This window comes from Papio anubis, chromosome X (genome assembly GCF_008728515.1).
Source record: "Papio anubis isolate 15944 chromosome X, Panubis1.0, whole genome shotgun sequence".
Lineage (NCBI taxonomy): Eukaryota > Metazoa > Chordata > Mammalia > Primates > Cercopithecidae > Papio > Papio anubis.
The window spans coordinates 103,548,293-103,566,480 of record NC_044996.1 but is presented as its reverse complement, the minus strand read 5'-3'; the positions used below and the strand labels follow the sequence as shown (position 1 = coordinate 103,566,480).

Genomic DNA, 18,188 nt, shown 5'->3' with positions numbered 1-18,188 from the left:
ACCTCCTGTTGTGTGGCCTGGTTTCTAACAGGTCATGAACCGTTACTGGTCAGAGGCCCAAGGGTTGGGGACCCCTGGCTTAGAACACACCAAGCACTTTGGGAGGCTGAGGGAGGCAGATCACCTGAGGTCAGGAGTTCAAGACCAGCCTGGCCAACACGGCAAAACCCCAACTCTACTAAAAAATACAAAAATTAGAAAAATTAGCCAGGCGCGGTGGCGGGTGCCTGTAATCCTAGCTACTTGGGAGGCTGAGGCAGGGAGAATTGCTTGAACCTGGGAGGTGGAGGTTGCAGTGAGCTGAGACTGTACTACTGCACTCCAGCCTGGGTGACAGAACAAGACTCTGTCTCAAAAAAAAAAAAAAAAAAAAAACCATACCAAACAGCTCACATGAATCCCTAAACTTAGGAGTCACAAGGTGGGTTTTCTCTTGAGGAAGTAAAAAGGCAGTAAGAATTGGGAAAAATGAAGATTATAATACATGATTAAGTTAGATTACACCAGAGTACAGAAAAACCAAGGACACCAGCACAAAATCAGTGAGAAAAGGTCACAGAATTGTTAAACAGGCTACCACCATTACCTAACAGAAAAGGAAAGGGCAGAGTAGTATGTTATTTTCATTTACAAGTCTCTAGTTACCGAATTAATAATTTGATATCAGAGAGAAGAATGGACCTGTAGAAATAGGAGGGTCAGGTGTAAAGGCAAACACAAGTGTTTACCTAACGATTTAGCGGTTCGCAGTTCAGAATTAAAGGAAAGAAAACAGCATGAAGGCTTCATCTTGAGTAGGGATTGGCAAGCTTTTTGTGTAAAAAGCCGGATAAATAGTTGAGGCTGTATGGACCATTTGGTCTCTGTCACAGCTAATCAACTCTGCCCCATAGCATAAAAGCAACCACAGATGATACTTAAATAAATGATGGTGGCTGTGTTCCAAATAACTATTTACAAAAACAGGCAGTAGGATGATTTGGCCCATGGACCATAGTTTACTGACCCCTGATCTAGAGTTCTAAGACAGTGGTTCTCAATCTTGAGTGTGCCTCAGAATTCCCTCGGAGGGCTTGTTACAACAGAAATAGTTGTGCTCCAACCCCAGGGCTTCTAATTCTGTAGGGCCAGGGCAGGGCCTGAGAATCTGCATTTCTAACAAGTTTCCAGATGCTGCTACTGGTCAGAAGATCCACACTTTGAAAACCACTGATCTAAACCTCACTGACTAAACAGGATGTTCAGTATCAGATGGAACATTCTGTTCCATCTGATTGGCTACAAACATTTTTCACTTGTAGTAAGTCCCAAACATCAAAGCTCCAACAAAATTAAGCAATTTAAAAAGAAGCTGGGGGAAAAAAATACTCAGGAGTCTTTCTTTACTTTGACTTCAGTGTAAATTTATCATTGCCCCACCAGTAAAATAAACATAACTCATTCTCAAATCTCTTTATTCAATATTTTCACCTAACATGTTCTAAGCCCTATAAGGAGTTGAGAAGTATTAATGTTTATAAATCAAACAAGAAAATAAAATCAGTTTTAAAGGCAAATGTAAATGATTCTTAGAAAATCAAAGTCAACAAAGCCCATGTTCTTGCTTTTTATTTTTCCTTTTTTGAGACGGAGTCTCGCTTTATTGCCCAGGCTGGAGTACAGTGGCACGATCTCAGCTCACTGCAAACTCTGCCTCCCAGGTTCAAGCTATTCTCCTGCCTCAGCCTCCCAAGTAGCTGGGATTACAGGCACATGCCACCATGCCCGGCTAATTTTTTGACATTTTTAGTAGAGATGAGGTTTCACCATGTTGCCTGGGCTGGTCTCGAACTCCTGGCCTCAAGTGATCCACCCGCTCTGGCCTCCCAAAGTGCAGGGATTACAGGTGTGAGCCACCGCGCCCGGCCAAAGTACAAGTCCATTAGAAGTGTTCTAGTTTGGGCCTGGCATGGTGGTTCATGCCTGTAATCCCAGCAGTTTGGGAGGCCGAGGCAGGCAGATCACCTGAGGTTAGAAGCTTGAGATCAGCCTGGCCAATGTGGCAAAACCCCGTCAATAATAAAAATACAAGAATAAGCCGGATGTGGTGGTGCATGTGTGTAGTCCCAGCTACTCGAGAGGTTGAGGCAGGAGAATCGCTTGAACCCAGGAGGTAGAGGTTGCAGTGAGCAGAGATTGCACCATTGCACTCCAGCCTGGGCGACAGAGTGAGACTCTGTCTCAAAAAAAAAAAAAAAAAAAAGTGTTTTATTTCAATAAAATTGAAACAACAATATATGTAAGGTAGTTTAAGACTTAAGAATTATGTAATTTTATGTGCATGAGAGTCTCATGAGGTAGATAATATAGCCATTACTATCCTTCTTTTACAAGATGAAGAAACTGAAGAAAAATCAACTGGTGATATCACGCAAATTATTTAAAAATTTTTCTTAAAGTCCCTTTTTCCTAGTAACTCTTAAATTGCATTTTTCAAATCCAACTTACACATATCTTTTTAGGACCATGTTTATGAATGTGTCTTCATTGGGGAAAATATTATTCTAGTAAGATCTTCAACTCCATATTCATTCATATTTGTGGGCCTAATTCTGAAGCCACCCAGGCAAGTCTAACTAAGAAGCCTGAACTTTAATCAGATGCCAGTTTAAAGCCCATTCTACCATTAGAGCAAGTGGGTCATAGATTATGGAAGTGTGATGATCCAGCAGTATAACAGAAATACTCAGCAGTGGGAGAAATATTAATGTAGATAATCCAAAAAGTAGAGCAGCAAGCTTAGAATGCTCCCTCTCCAGATACCCACACTCCTTCTGCAATGATAATGAGTATTTTCATTTGAATACACACTTACACAGATTCACTTTCACATCCATAAGAGCAAAATGTTTTCTTTCTTTCTTTTTTTTTTTTAAAGCATTGCCTATAATGTATGGTTGGTAAAGGTTTTTTCTGTCTTTAGCATGCTTTTAAAAATGTTATGTATGTTGATTATGTGAAATACATTCTCACTGTAACTTGTGATTTTAATATTCTAGTAACGGTTCTCTTAAATTTATATGAAATGTAATTAAAGAAAGTCCTCAGTGAAAACAGCTTCTTGCTCGTTTTACAAGTATCTAATTATTCCACAACTGACAAAATTTAAAAAAATTTATTAAAAAGATAGTCTCAAATTTTAATGCCACACTATACTGCTAACAAAAAGCCAGTTAAGAAGATATTAAGCCTACGATGAGGACCAGCAGAGATTCTATGTAAGTAAAGACTGATGATTCTGCTTTTGAACTAATAACTCAGATGGAAGTCAGCAGAAATTTCTAACCTAAATAATGCAATATAAATAATACTGTCCAAGGATTTCTGAAATCAACCTAAGCAGTATTTCCATAGAAGTGATCTAAACAGACCAACCACTCAATTTCAACATGATCATTCTTATACCTGACAATGTAATAAGAATTAGTAGATGAAATGCTGTTCTGTGGATTTAGGTTATTTAGATTCAGTGCCCAATCATGTCAGAGACTACAACTTCAGAATCTTTCCACCTCATTTTGCTCACTGTTAAGATGTAGAAATTGCTGTTGTAATAAAATTTGGGGAAGTTACATAAAGGAACACTATAATACTCATAAATCCTATATATGGGTGTTTCTGAAATATATATTCTGGGATTTTCCTTTTTTCAGTCTTGAAATTTCACACGATGAACAATTAATTAATCTGTCAATTGTCTAAACGCAAACATAAGAAGTGTGATAAAAAATTCCTTCTTTTAACATAATCTTGGGAGTTTTTCACAACACTACAGAATTATAATCTAGAACAGACTTGGAAACAAATTATGAAAATCTATAACTCAATACTATCTTTTCTATGTACATCAGAGGCAATGACAGTTTTGTTGCTTTTTCTTCTTTTTGTTTTTACTTTTTTAAATTATACTTTAAGTTCTGGGATACATGTGCAGAACAGACAGGTTTGTTACATAGGTATACATGTGCCATGGTGGTTTGCTGCACCCATCAACCCGTCATCTACATTAGGTATTTCTCCTAATGCTATCCCTCCCCTTGCCCCCCACCCCCCAACAGGCCCCAGTGTGTGATATTCCCTTCCCTGTGCCCATATGTTCTCATGGACGAAGCTGGAAACCATCATTCTCAGCAAACGAACACAGGAACAGAAAACCAAACACTGCATGTTCTCACTCATAAGTGGGAGTTGAACAATGAGAGCAATGACAGTTTTAAAAGAATTTTTTTAAGACAGCGTCTTGCTCTGTTGCCTTGGTTGGAGTGCAGTGAAGTGATTACAGCTCACTGGACAGTTTGTTTGTTTTCTGTTTTTGTTTTTGTTTTCTGAGACGAGTTTTGCTCTTGTTGCCCCAGCTGGAGTGCAGTGGCGCAACCTTGGCTCACTGCAACCTCCACCTCCCGGGTTCAAGCAATTCTCCTGCCTCAGCCTCTCAAGTAGCTGGGATTACAGGCATGCACCACCACGCCCAGCTAATATTTGTATTTTTAGTAGAGTCAGGGTTTCACCATGTTAGTCAGGCTGATCTCAAACTCCTGACCTCAAGTGATCCACCTGCCTCAGCCTTCCAACGTGCTGGGATTACAGGCATGAGCCACTGCACTGGGCCTGGATGGTTTTTAAAAAGACACAAAACACTCTTCAACATATTTCTTAGGCTGGGTGCAGTGGTTCACACCTGTAATCGCAGCACTTTGGGAGGTTGGGGCGGGAGGACTGCCTGAGGCCAGGAGTTTGAGACCAGCTTGGGCAACATAGTGAGCTCCTCTCTCGCAAGTAATTTATATATATATATAATTTATGAAAGTCATACTTTTTTAAAGTTATATATATAACTTTATTAAAATTTCTTTAATTTTTCCCTACTTGTATTCCTCTACTCCTTTTTATAAATGAGGAAACAGGCCTACAAAGATAACATGAGTTACCCAAGGACAAGACTGGCAAATCGTTCAAGCCTCACCTCCTCTAAAGATTTCCCCAACTTCCTTCTCCTACTAGGTGGTCACACAGTCTCTGGATTTCTCAGTTAATGTACTCACTCATTCAACAACTGCTGACCAAATATTTTACTATGTGTCTGTCAGCTACCAAGTTATGCAGAGGATATGTGCATGAGTGTGTGAATAAGTCATTTGAGCTCCTCGAGGCCAGAGAACTCAAGTGTTTGGTGAATAATAATGACAATGGCAATTAAAATAATAACAACCTTTAGACATTTCACATAGATCATGCTATTCAATCCTCACAACAACCTTACAAGGTATATACCATTAACCACATTTTACAGCTAAAGAAACTGAGGGTCAGAGAGGCTAACTAACTTGCCCAGGGCCTCACAGCTAGAAATGAATGCAAAAATGAACAATGAATAAAAGTTAGCACCACTAACAATTTTACACACATGGTAGAAAAGAATGTTCATTTCACCATATTATTTATGTAATAGAGCCTGTGTTTAGCACTGAGAATGTGCACATTTGGAAATTGTTGAAACTTACGTACATAACTGCCAAAAGTAATTTGAGTATCTGAGACATTCTAGAAATAAAAAATACTTATGCTGCACTTTACAATCCACTAATCCATGCAAATGGTTTGTGAAGCAGCTATCATTCCTTTTATAAATAAGAAAAGAGCCACACTGTGCCCAAAGGTTACCAGATCAGAAGAGGGCTGCCTAACAAGCCACGGAGCAACGGCAATCCATATGTTTAGGGGAAATCACATACCAAGGGTAAGAAAAAAGGCCGAGAATCAATGATGTTTTCTAAAAACACAAATTAGAGTCTATGAAATAGCAGTAGTATAATGGTAATCTGCACACCATGGAAGGACTATAGAGAGACCTCTGTAACTGAATGAACATTATCATCCTTTAATTTAAGAAAACATTAAAATCTGCATGTAGGTGAATAGTAATACAGTGTACTTCTATCCTAGATTTAAATATACCAAAATACTCTAACTTCAGAGTTAAAAGCCTGAAATACAGACTGAACATAGTATATTTTGGATATTATTAAACTGCATGAGAGACAGAACAATCCTCATTCTTACCTGCAAATAATTCAAATACTCAAAACAATGATTACAAAGCAAAAAGGGAAGAAAAAGTATATTAAAAGAAATCACAAAGATTGGGGGGGAAAACAATGTACAACAGCCCAGTAATAAATAGAATACAAGAAGCTGAAGTGAACTAGCATGCACTTAGGTACCAAAAAACTGGCTTACATACAATGAAGCAATCATTTCTTATTGTGAATGGATGTGGGCAACCAAAAATAGCCAATAAACAAACTTAGTTAGGAGGTGACAGGAGGAGGAATGTGAAAGAGAAGGACAGTACTACACTCATCCAGCGTGGACAAAAACTCTTGAGGCTAGAAATAATTCAGTTTCCTATCGTAGAAAGACACAAGACAGTAACAGTGGTTTGACACATACCAAGAACTTAGAGTAAATGTAAAGTATCTAAAATTTACTTTGTCACTTCATGAAAGGCTTCCATTTAATTGACAGTCACGCACAAGCTCAGGAATGAAAAGGACATAATCTTAGGAAAACCAAATGATTTTACCTAAAAGCCAGCCATCAGAAATCTGCAAAACACAGTTACAGTGAAAAAGAAATCTTCGTTTTTACCCTAAATATGTTGGTTCTGAGACAGATTTACAGAGAGATAGGATAAAATTACTAGTATTCACAGAAAAGAAGCCAGACCTAGCTTTTCAGACACATCATGAATCGAATATTAAACATAATATTCATTTTGATAAGTGCTTTAAATTGTCTCTCCGTTATAGCCACGCGTGTTCTTAGTCCTCAGAGAATATTGGCATTTTACATTATTGATCCTCCCCTCACTTTTAAACTTCTGTGCAGTCCATTATCCTGATTCTTCTAACTCTATGAGTTATACTCCAAACCACAAGCCCTAGAGCAGTCAATCCCCAAGAATTCGTTCACTCAGTTTTACTTCCACACAGATGACTCCCAAATCTTCACTGCCATTCCATACCTCTCACCCAAATTCCAGTTCAGCATTTCCAGCAATGTACAATTACAAATGGCCTGCACTCAATCCAAAGCCAAAGTAACAATCCATATGACAGAATACTGGGCAGTAGTTAAAGAGGAGATAGAGACAGACAGATACATTAACGGATATGACAAGATCATCAAGTATATACTATTATTAATGAAAAATCAGTATTTCAGCATACTATACAAATATGATCTCACTTTTAAACAAAAGGCTTCCAGAAAGATGTAGAAGAAACTGAACAATGGTTACCTCTAGAAAATGGGGATATGGATGATAGGAGAATTGAGACAGACTCACTGCTTATCTTTGTATCACCTATATTTTAAATTTTACAGCCGGGTACAGTGGCTCACGCCTGTAATCCCAGCACTTTGGGAGACCAAGGCAGGTGGATCACCTGACGTCAGGAGTTAGAGGCCAGCCTGGTGAAACCCCATCTCTACTAAAAATACAAAAATTAGGCCGGGCACAGTGGCTCACGCCTGTAATCCCAGCACTTTGGGAGGCCGAGGCAGGCGGATCACGAGGTCAGGAGATCAAGACCATCCTGGCTTACATGGTAAAATCCCGTCTCTACTAAAAATACAAAAAACAAAACAAAACAAAAACATTAGCTGGGCGTCGTGGTGGGCGCCTGTGGTGCCAACTATTCAGGAGGCTGAGGCAGGAGAATGGCATGAACCCAGGAGGCGGAGCTTGCAGTGAGTCAAGATTGCGCCACTGCACTCCAGCCTGGGCAACAGAGCAAGATTCCGTCAAAAATAAAATAAAAAAATTAGCTGGGCACGGTGGTGCACACTTGTAGTCCCAGCTTGTTGGGAGGCTGAGGCAAGAGAATCGCTTGAACCCGGGAGGCGGAGGTTGTAGTGAGCTGAGATCGTGCCACTGCACTCCAGCCTGGAAGACAGAGCGAGACTCCATCTCAAAAAAATAAAATAAAATAAAATAAAATTTACTATGTGCATCATTACTTTTATAATTTACTGTATAAAAACTAATTAATAAAGAAAAGTAACACAAAATTGTTAAATCTAAATGTTGGAAATACATATTAACTTCAAAACAAACTAGCTTCGGAAATGAAATTTTCCCAGGGTAGAAGTCAGATACTCTATACTGACTTGGGCTCTACAACCAATACCATAGTGGCTCCAGGACAGAAAGAAAGGAGAGCAAGTTCTGTAGCATCTTAAATCCTATAGCATAAATCCAGAGCCATATTTGGTGGTTCTAGAATCTTGACTGTCATTTGCAACTAAAAAATAAAACCAAAAAATGTGAGAACAGCACACCCCATCAGCTTGTTGGCTGGGGTCAGGTACCTGCTCTGCAATAGTTAACTCAGTCTCTTGATTATTGAAGGTGTACAGTGCTGGCAAACAGCTAGAAGCTCACAGACTCAGCAGCTGCAGCTCACTACATGGTTTTCAGAATTAGAGAGAACAATTTCCGTATTTTTATCACAGGATACAGGAATAACTATCCTTTGGAAACCACTCCACCCCACTCCCAACAAACATCTACCTCTGAAACCTTATTACTTCTAGTCTGGCAAGTTAGGAGTAATTAATCAACTATCCTGTCTGCTGGGGCAGGGGAAATGAAAGAAAAAATCTGGAGAGTAAAAGGAGTAGAGAAAGTTCCAAAACAAATTATATTTTGGACAGATGGCCAAGAGTCTATATTTTCATTGCTAAACAATACATAGATTTACCAGTTAGTTTGGTAACAAATGCTGATGTTTTATTAAAGACAAAGACAAAAATAAAAAAGAAACAGATGAAAGAATAAATAGTATATGGAACCTCTACTGAAGAGGTAAGAAATTTAACCAGAAAGTCAAACAACTAAAATTTGCAGTATAGAAACTCTGAAAATGAAGACATGTGTCTTTAAGAAAATCCAACGCAGTATTTTCACAACTTGAATTAGCAGCAGAATGCAGCACGAAATGAATAGACTTTAAAACCATGGAACCGTGTTGGAATCCATGTGATCTTGGGTGAATTACTGATCACCCCCTCTGAATCTCGGTGTTCTTTGTAAAATGGGTTTGATTAAATGAAATAATACATCCAAAATGCCTAATATTAGAGGGATAAATGTCAATTCCCTTTACAAAGTAAGCTTTAAGTTATAAAAGCTTTTTAAACAACCTTATGTCAAAGTTCCTTTAAATGCAGTCAGTACTCCTACCACATTTAAAATGTGAAAATGTTTACAAAAACGTAATAATTCAAGAATAATCTCAAGAAGCAAGGTATACCTGCTTCTTTAATGTATTGAGTAGAACTACAGCTGGAGACAGAAGAATTTTCAGCTTAAAGGAAATATCCAGGAACACAATTTAGGGACATTTGAGACATAGTTCATCAGGTGAAACTGTTGCAGATACAAGGAAAAAATGGAGGGAGCTGAACTGCTTATGTCAAGTACATAGAAGCGTGTTACGGTCATAAAAATTAAGGGAGTCCACAGGAAGTATTTATGAAGACAACTTCAAACAACATGCCCTAAAGCAATCTGTAAAAAGCAGACATGAAGAGACTCGAGAAGGTTGTATACATGCAGAAAAGCAACGGAGTAGCTCTGTTCTCCCTCCAAATGGTCCTAGGATCAAACTCCGTCATCAGGAATCAATATTGCTTCCCTACTCCCATTGAGGCCTGCTATCTGTAGGATCCACATCCTGAGTTCAAAAGGTTTTTCCTCTGTAGAGGTACAGCTTAACTCCCATGGCTTGCATTCTTTCTGGGCTACCAACAATTTAGCTGCTGATTACTTCTTTTACCTTGTTACTTGGCTGTCACTGTGATCATGCACTTCTTTCACGATCACTGGTATTTTTGGAATATCTACTCATTTCTGGAAAATTCTTGGTTCCTTCAGGCAAACAGTTGATCTTTTCCTAACATTAAAAACTAGTTTACCTACAAAGTCTAGTTAAAATTTCCAGGAAACATTTTTTCAACACAATGCGACATTCTCCCTATGGTACTAGAAACCCAAATCATTGCGTGAATCAATACATGTGAAAGTCATAGTAATTAGTACAAATTAGTAAAGCTGAATTTTTCTGTATGCTGAATTATATACTTTACATATTATTAATCCAGTATTTACATAAAGACTGCATTAACTCAATTCTCCAGCTAATAGCATTACTGGAATCACAAGTATGTAATTTAAAGCATACAAGCAATTTAACCATACTCTTTTAATAGAGTGTATGTACAAACACAATCCATACTAAACTGATAAATTTCTTAATATTAAATCAAGCCATTATAGTGGAAAACCATCATCAACTGTTATTGAAGCAATCCTTGTTCTGTGTTGTTCCAAACATCAGACAATCGCCATGTTAGCATTAGATGAGTGTCATAAATCAATGTGGATCTTAAAAGGCCAAAGAAATCAAAGCCAAACACAAGCTAAAACTAAATTCTTACACAATAAGGCTGAGAAACACAAGTGCATAGAAGATAAAATCCATGTTTTAGCCATTTAGCTTCATTCGATACCTTCCAAAAAGAGTTTATTCCACTTTGTAAGAATTGCAAGCCTCTGAAAAGCCAATCCCAAAATATTACATACATAATCTAAGTTTTAAGCCAATGACTCCCCATCAGAGCTGCACATTAGAATCACACAGAGAGCTTTAAAAAACATCAGTGACCAGGACCCACTCCCAGAAACTCGGATTTCACTGCTTTGACACAGGGCTCTGGCATTGATCTTTCTTAAAAGCTCCCCTGATGATTCTAATATGCAGCCAGGTGGAGAACCACTACTTTAATGCAGGTTCTTGGGACAATAATTGCTCTGAGGTTGATAAACATGCTTTTTTGCCTTTTAATGAGATTTTATTAAAACTACTCAATTCATTCCACAGCTAATGAAAGGCTGTTACATTGCAAGCACTGTGTTAATGGGGAAAGATGTGTAAGAAACGTTCCCTGCCCTCAAGAAGCTCCTTATTAGTGAACTAGAGAGATCCATAAATAAGTAACTGTAATTAAATATAAGTGCTCTCGAGGTGTAAGCAAATACAGCATGCCTCACACAGTTGCATGTCATCCTTAAGCAAGGGTCATGCTGCATCATTCCAATTTTAGTGTATGTCCTATCAGAGCAGGAAAGTCAGAAGCTACAGGTTACTAAATAATACGGCAAAGGTACCAACACAAGGTAAAAATGGTGTGTATTTTGTTATTCTCTTTCATAGACACTGCTGTACCAAGAAAGTAGGCATTTTTCTATGTTTTAATTTGGATGAATTGTCTTAAATTTCCTTCATGTAGTATTACCGGTTGTACACTTACTTATACTTGTAAAAGATACAGTAAATGATCATGACATAAAAATTAGTCATTAACCTTATTTGCATAACGCCTTTCCTTTCCAGTAATTGCTACATTTGCTAAGACAAGAAGTTTTGGGACTGCGATAAGGTCGTATTATTGGAGATTTGTTTCAGTCATTTGAAAGATAGTTACGTAGAAAATGTTATAGAACCAACAAGCATTCAAAGGAGTTTCTGCAAGATTTTCAAAAATGAGAAACACAAGGAAAAGAGTTTTAATTTTTAAAAAGGGAAACGACATCCTTCCAATATTTGTAACAAATTGGGCACATGTTCCCTCAAAGACAGCTTTAACAAGGGTAAAGGCTGCAGCCACTGGAAAGAAAACATATTCCAAATAATGATCTTATATTTCAAAACCTCATTAACTCTAGAAGTTGTCTTTCTCAACCAACAGGAAAAAAAACACACTGAAGGGTCTAAATTAGACGAGAACTTTCATTTATGCCATCAATTAAGGCCAGGTACACAGAGGGTAAGTGAGTAGGTGGTTGCGTAGGTAGAGGAGTGAGTGGGAGGTCAATTAGTCTTGAAAAGTGAAATCTATTTTAAAGTACCTTAGTAAAAATTTAAACCTATTAAGATCTAGTGGTGAAAAACAACTTGTGATACTAATTTGGTGAAAAAGAAAACAAAATTCCATAGAACTTGAATAGAAATCAATAAAAAGGTTTTCAGTACATGCGAACATCTTCAAGGGCTTTCTGTTCAAATTCAGAGGTGAACAAATTCTAAGTTAAAAATGTATGCTGTCAAGGTCCCTGCAAGAAAATCTCAAGCTAATTTCAATTTCCAGATCAATATATACTAAGACAATTTACTAGAGAAACCTTCAACCTTTACTCAGGTTGAGGAACACTATTATTACATTCTTTAACAATAAGGCTAGCTTGAATTCATTATTTCACGTAATGGCATTTTATAATTGGCACTGACCAAGTCAGATTTGAATTGGTTTCAAATATGAATGAGATTTCACAGTTCATAGTAGTTAAGGTAGCCATAGAGTACCTATCATCTCAAAATTAGCTTGCTGCCCCTCTTTATGCAGCTCTGAAACAGCCAGAAAAGATGAATTTTCTTCTCCCAGGGGTGTTTCCTGAAAATATTCTATCAATTACAAATCAGCGGAATACTGACTGTGTTAATGTGATTCTGACCATTTCTTTTTGATATCCAAAGAGATCACATCATCGCCCTTCCAGACCTTAAGGAATCAGAACTAGTTACCAAAACTGATTCAGTGATGGCTATTTTCCGTCTTCACAATATAATTAACATTTTAATCTCACATTTTCCAATTATGACTTTGTTAGTTCGTTTACATCAGCTATAACTAAGATGCAACAAACGTAATTCACCCACACATACGGTCATTTGGAGGCTCTTGGGAAACACCTAATTTATCTTCACTGGGTGCTGCTAAGAATGAGGAAACCAAGGAGATTTTTGATACATTTTTCTCTCTAGAACTGTGCTATTCACATGTGGTTACTAGGCACCTGAAACGTGGCTGGTCCGACTGGGAAACTGAATTTTGAATTTTATTTAATTTTAATTAATTAAAATTTAAATTTAGAAAAACGTACTTGATTCAGTTATTGGAAAACTTTTATGTATATTGGGTATGTATATTGGGTAACCTGGGTATGTGAATCTACTTTTGTAAATGCACATTTTATGAAACCTAAATACAGATTAAGTATTTCTGATTTTTATCAGAAATGTAGCTTAGTGTCAGAATTGAGATGTGCTGTTAGTGTAAAATACACATTGGGATTTCAAAGACTTAGCATAAAAGATGTAAAATACTTCATTAATATTTTTTCATACTGATTACATGTTTAAGTGTTAAGTTTGGATCTACAGGGTTAAATAAAATATTTTAGTAAAATTAATTGCACCTGTATGTTTTTATTAAATGTGGCTACTAGAAAATTTTAAATTACAAATGTGGCTTATAATATATCTTTTGGACAGTGCTGTTCTAGAACACTTCACAACCACTTTAACAGGACACATTTGGATACTTTTCTTTTAACAGTCTGGCTGGTCATGTAACAATAGGGCAAGGAGTAACATGTCCTCATATCAATTGGGTCTGAGTAAAGTGTGTAGCAAGCTCTACCCACAATTTCACCATGTGAGGCAACACTGTAATACCTCAATATGGAAAGAAAAGGAAACAAATTAGCACTCAAATTGAAATCGTGTACTGCAGACAACTTAAAAGAGATAGGGCCAACTGCTCTAAGGTCTTGGTTTCATTTCCCAACTGTGGACCTTAAAATAGACAATAAAGCACCGCTTCCAAAAAAAAAAAAAGAGGTAAGATATTTCAATGGTAGCTCTAGCGATCCTTATTAAGCAAAAATTTGCTCTTAAATCTTATCTCCTCAACTTCTAAAGCCACAGAATACACGCTGTGTTAGGAAATCAACTTCAGATTGCCAGCATTTCCTTCACAAGCAAATTAGCAGGATTGTGCACTTGGAATACTGTTTGACAAGAATGAAAAGGAAACTATTCAAAATAGATTTAAGGAATGGACAATTAGATGAGGAACTGCAGATTTAATTCTCAATCAGCACTGTGATTAATCTGATTCCCTGCTTTTCCCCAGCGTAATTATACAACACAGATGAAAGGATGAGCATTTGGACTGTCAGTTCTATATTCTAGACCAGCCCGGTGACTCAAAGCAGACGGCTCTACCACGCTAACCACCATCCCAACAACAGTCGAGGGGAGCCTCGAGCACTGATTGAACAGTCATTGCATAACGAAGCATTAAAAATTCGAATGCCCCCAACTCTTTCCACGTTCATGTACACCAGGAGGGAATGTGCTGAAACTGAACGCACCCGGTCTTAAATGATCCCCTCCAATCCGGGCATGGGGTGTACACAAAGGCATCTGTCTAATATCCCGCACAATAGACACACACCCCACAATTAAAACCCTGGACTCACTCTCTCTCTCTCACCACACAAGCAAAGGAAATGCAAGCTGCTCTTTTCAAAAATGGTCTATGGCACATGCAAGGTAACAAAAACCCCAACTGAAGCAACTATAAAATCGGCTGTGCCACGTCCCTGTGCAACCGTCAGATAAAATGCAGGCAGCCGGCCCCACGCCTTACGGGGTGGCCAGCCTCGGCTCGGTGGCCTCAATGGACCGCTGAGAACCCCCAGGCCCCCGCCTGGCAGGAGCTCCAGGTACACGTCTATAAATACTCCAAGATGAGAAGGACGAGAGGGGAAGAGGGGAAGGAGAGAGGGCAGGGGGCAGGCCCGGAGCGGGTGCGGGAAGACCGGGGCATCACTGAAATGCATTTTCCACACCCTGCCTCCCTCGCGTGAGCATTCCTCACTTTCCGGGATCAATTCCCCGCACAGCTCGTACACATCCTCGAATAGCACGTCGTCGTCGGCCATGGTCCGGAGGGGATAGCGGCCGCAGCGTGGAGGGCTTCGAAAACGGGGGTGGGGGCGCCCAAGAGCTCAGTGCCCAGCCCCGGGATCGCCTCCTCCCCCAGGACTCCGCGCGAGCCCCTCGGTGCCGAGGACGCTCGGAGTGGGGCCGCGAGGCCCAGAGACTGCGGTGGCGCCTTCTCTCTGCAGGCGACCGGCCCCGGCGCGGGCGGCGGGGCCGGGCGTGGGAGCGAGGGCGTCTGGCCCGGCGCCGCCTCGCCGCCCGCTGCCCTCGCGCTGTGCCGGGCCGCGCCACCGGCGTGCGGATCCCGGGGACCGCGCGGGCGCCGCGCGCTCTCCGCTCGTCAGCCCGCGCGGGCCGCGAGGCCGCGACCGCTCCCTCTGTCCGAGGCCGGCTCCGTCGCGTCGCGGAGCAGCTCGGGCTACAGAGGGGGCCGCGGCAGGACCCGGCTGGAGGGAGGATCGCCGCGGAGGGAGGTGGCGGCGGCGGATCGGCGCTGGGGACCAGGAGGCGGTGGCAGAGACGCTCCCTCCTCCTTCTCCTCCTCCCGCAGCCGCCACCGCCCGCCCGGGAGTGGGAGGGGGCTTCGCGGGACTGGCGCTCTGTGCTGGCGGGAGCCGCGGCCGCCGCCTTCTGCTCCGCCCCTCCGCCTCAGCAGCCGACCGGCTAGCCAGCCCCGCGCACCCGCCTCGCGCAGACACGCCCTCCTCCCCCGTCGGCGGCGCGGCTTCCAGAACCACAGACTCCGCCCACTCTAGCCCGTCGGGAGGCGGTGGCCCAGGGAAAGGGGAGCGGGCTGAGCGGCGCATGCGCGCGGCGAGGGCCGCGTCACGGCGAACGGGCGGGCACCGGGATTCTAGAGGGCGCGGGGGGTTGAGCCGGGCGCGCCGGCTGCAGCTGCCGAGGCGGGGCTGGTTGGGGTCGTCGCCTCCACGCCTAGCGGCGACCAAGCCGCGAAAGGGGCTGGAGACAAAAGGTCCACGGCTGTACGCTTGTTGTCCCGCAAGAGGCTCGAAACTCTGGCCGCTCCCCTTTCCTTCTTTTGTAATCGCAGGGAGCCTTTCCCAGCTTTTTGCTGGGAAAAGAGGCAGGGATAGGGTGCTAATGAATGAGAAAGCTAAAAGAGAGGTGGAGAGAGGTTGTCACTGAATCCGTGCTTGGCAGCGGATGCTTTTAGTGCTACCCTGTCATTCCTTAATGAAGATGAGGGCTGGGGGCAAGGGGAGGTCGTCCGAGGAAAGGACTAAACAAAAACTGCCTAGGAAGGTGTGCGACAGCAAACGGTCATCTATAGAGACAGCTTCTCCCACGTTCTGCCCCAAACTCAACAAATACCTATCCAGCGCCTACCCTCACTAGAGACCAACCTAGAGAGAAGCCAGGAAGACAGGGACAAACCGCGACTTTAAGCTCCTTTGTATATTGCCCTCAAACTCCCAGCACCTACTCTGCTCTGTATACTCCCTATACATGTTAGACTTGTCAGGAACAAAATGCAACTAGAGGCAGTGCAGGCACAGGAGCAGCCAGGGAGTGAGGTTCTGGGTGTTGCCGCTGTGCTAGGTTGCATTCAATATGAAGATTTCTGTTCAACTGAGCATGTGCGGAATGAGCCAACGCCATCAGACAGGTATATGCCTCAGTTGAAGACCAATAGAGTCTTTGTTCCTCCGCATAGCAAAAGTGCCCAATTAGTTCATAAGTCAGTTTCCAGAAATCGTCTGGTAAATTTCTCAGTGTGGTAATTAAAAAATATATATATTTATTAATACCAAAGTGGAGGGGGTGATGTGGAGACTCACAGCCTATTTTCTCTTCAGAAACGTTTCGTGCAAACCCTTGACCACTCCCTCAAAAGGCTGAGAGATTTGCCTGCTAAGGATTTGGGTACTAAACCTTTAAAAAAAAAAAAAAAAAAAAAAAAAAAAAAAGCAGACCAGAGGACAAGTGTAATTGCACACGGTTTTCCTCCTTTCTCAAAGAGCTTGTGCATTCTCTAGAGATGGGGGCTTCAGAACTTGAGAAACATTGCCTCCTTTAAGGGTCCAAGAGTAACTCACCACAAGTTGGCATGTCCAGCTCATGTCTAATGAATAAGGCGTCACTCCATTCTGCCCTGAAGTGCACAGGGACCCTCTCAAGTCACCTTGTCAGCTTCACTTCTTTTCCCCAGCCCAAGACTGAGCTATACCAACCCTTGTCGACTTCATTTTGGGGTTTCTTATCTTCCACAGGGACCTATGCTCAGAGGTAGAAAAGGACAATTATAAAGTAAAACAGAAAAGAAAGTGCAGGTGAATAAAAGAGAGAGACGATTGCAAAAATAAGTAAGCACTCTGCTCATGGGATCACAGTTGGTTTGGATCTGGAAAGAGCCTCCCTCACTTACAGATGGAAGAATGCGGTGGTTGCTCTCCCAAAAACCATCCCACCCCTCTCCCCCACCATAGGGTAGCAGCTCTGAGCTTGAGGTGAGATTGTAACCATCTTAACTGGAGAGGTGGGCTCTGATTAATTAAACTAACACATCCAGCCCCCTTCCTACAGCCATAAGCCTAATTTAATCAGCTCTTGGCACTCCCTGGCCACAAGCTTTGAGTGGTTCGAGGTCTGCCAATCAGCACAAAGCTCAGGACTTCTTTTCCTAATCTGTACTTAGATCTCCCAGTTCCCAGTGTGATATTTAGTCATACAGAAATTCTCTGCAATACACATCCCTCAGAAGTTGTACCATGTATGATGGCTAGAGGTAGATCCTCTCTGCTGTGGGGACTAAAATAACCAAACCTTTTAAATTAATTTTTCTCTGGATGTCTTCCAAAAATCCAATACTGTTCCAACAACTAAGCCCATGTATTAGTGAGTCAGGTGTCAATAATTTGGTTCTGTTTTCGTTTCCACAAAGAAAATGTTAAAGTGCGTGCATCTATTAGATTGTATTCGGATGTTAGTAACTGAATATTCAACTAACAGTGGTTTAAACAAATGCAAGGGGGCATGTTGCTGTTTTCCATGTAGCAAGGAGCCTGGAGATGTATGGTTACTAACATTGATCAGCTATTCAACTGTATCATCGGTGACCTAGGTTTATTCGTTCCACTCTGCCATTCTTGTAATGTTAGCATCTCATCCTCAGGCTTGTTGCCTCATCATTATGAGATGACTGCTGCAATTTCAGACATTAAAGGGAGGAAGAAGGAGGGCAGTAAGGACAGGAGAGGCCTTTCTGCTCCCTCTCTCATCTATTCGGGAAAGAAGATATCTTTTTCTCAAATCATGGGTCAGGACAGAGTCACA

At 41.2% G+C, this 18,188-nt stretch overlaps 1 pseudogene; it reads right to left on the bottom strand.

Annotated features, from left to right (window-relative positions):
- Positions 1 to 11,135: 11,135 nt before the first annotated feature.
- Positions 11,136 to 11,231, bottom strand: LOC116272227 (annotated as a pseudogene).
- Between the last annotated feature and the right edge of the window lie 6,957 nt (positions 11,232 to 18,188).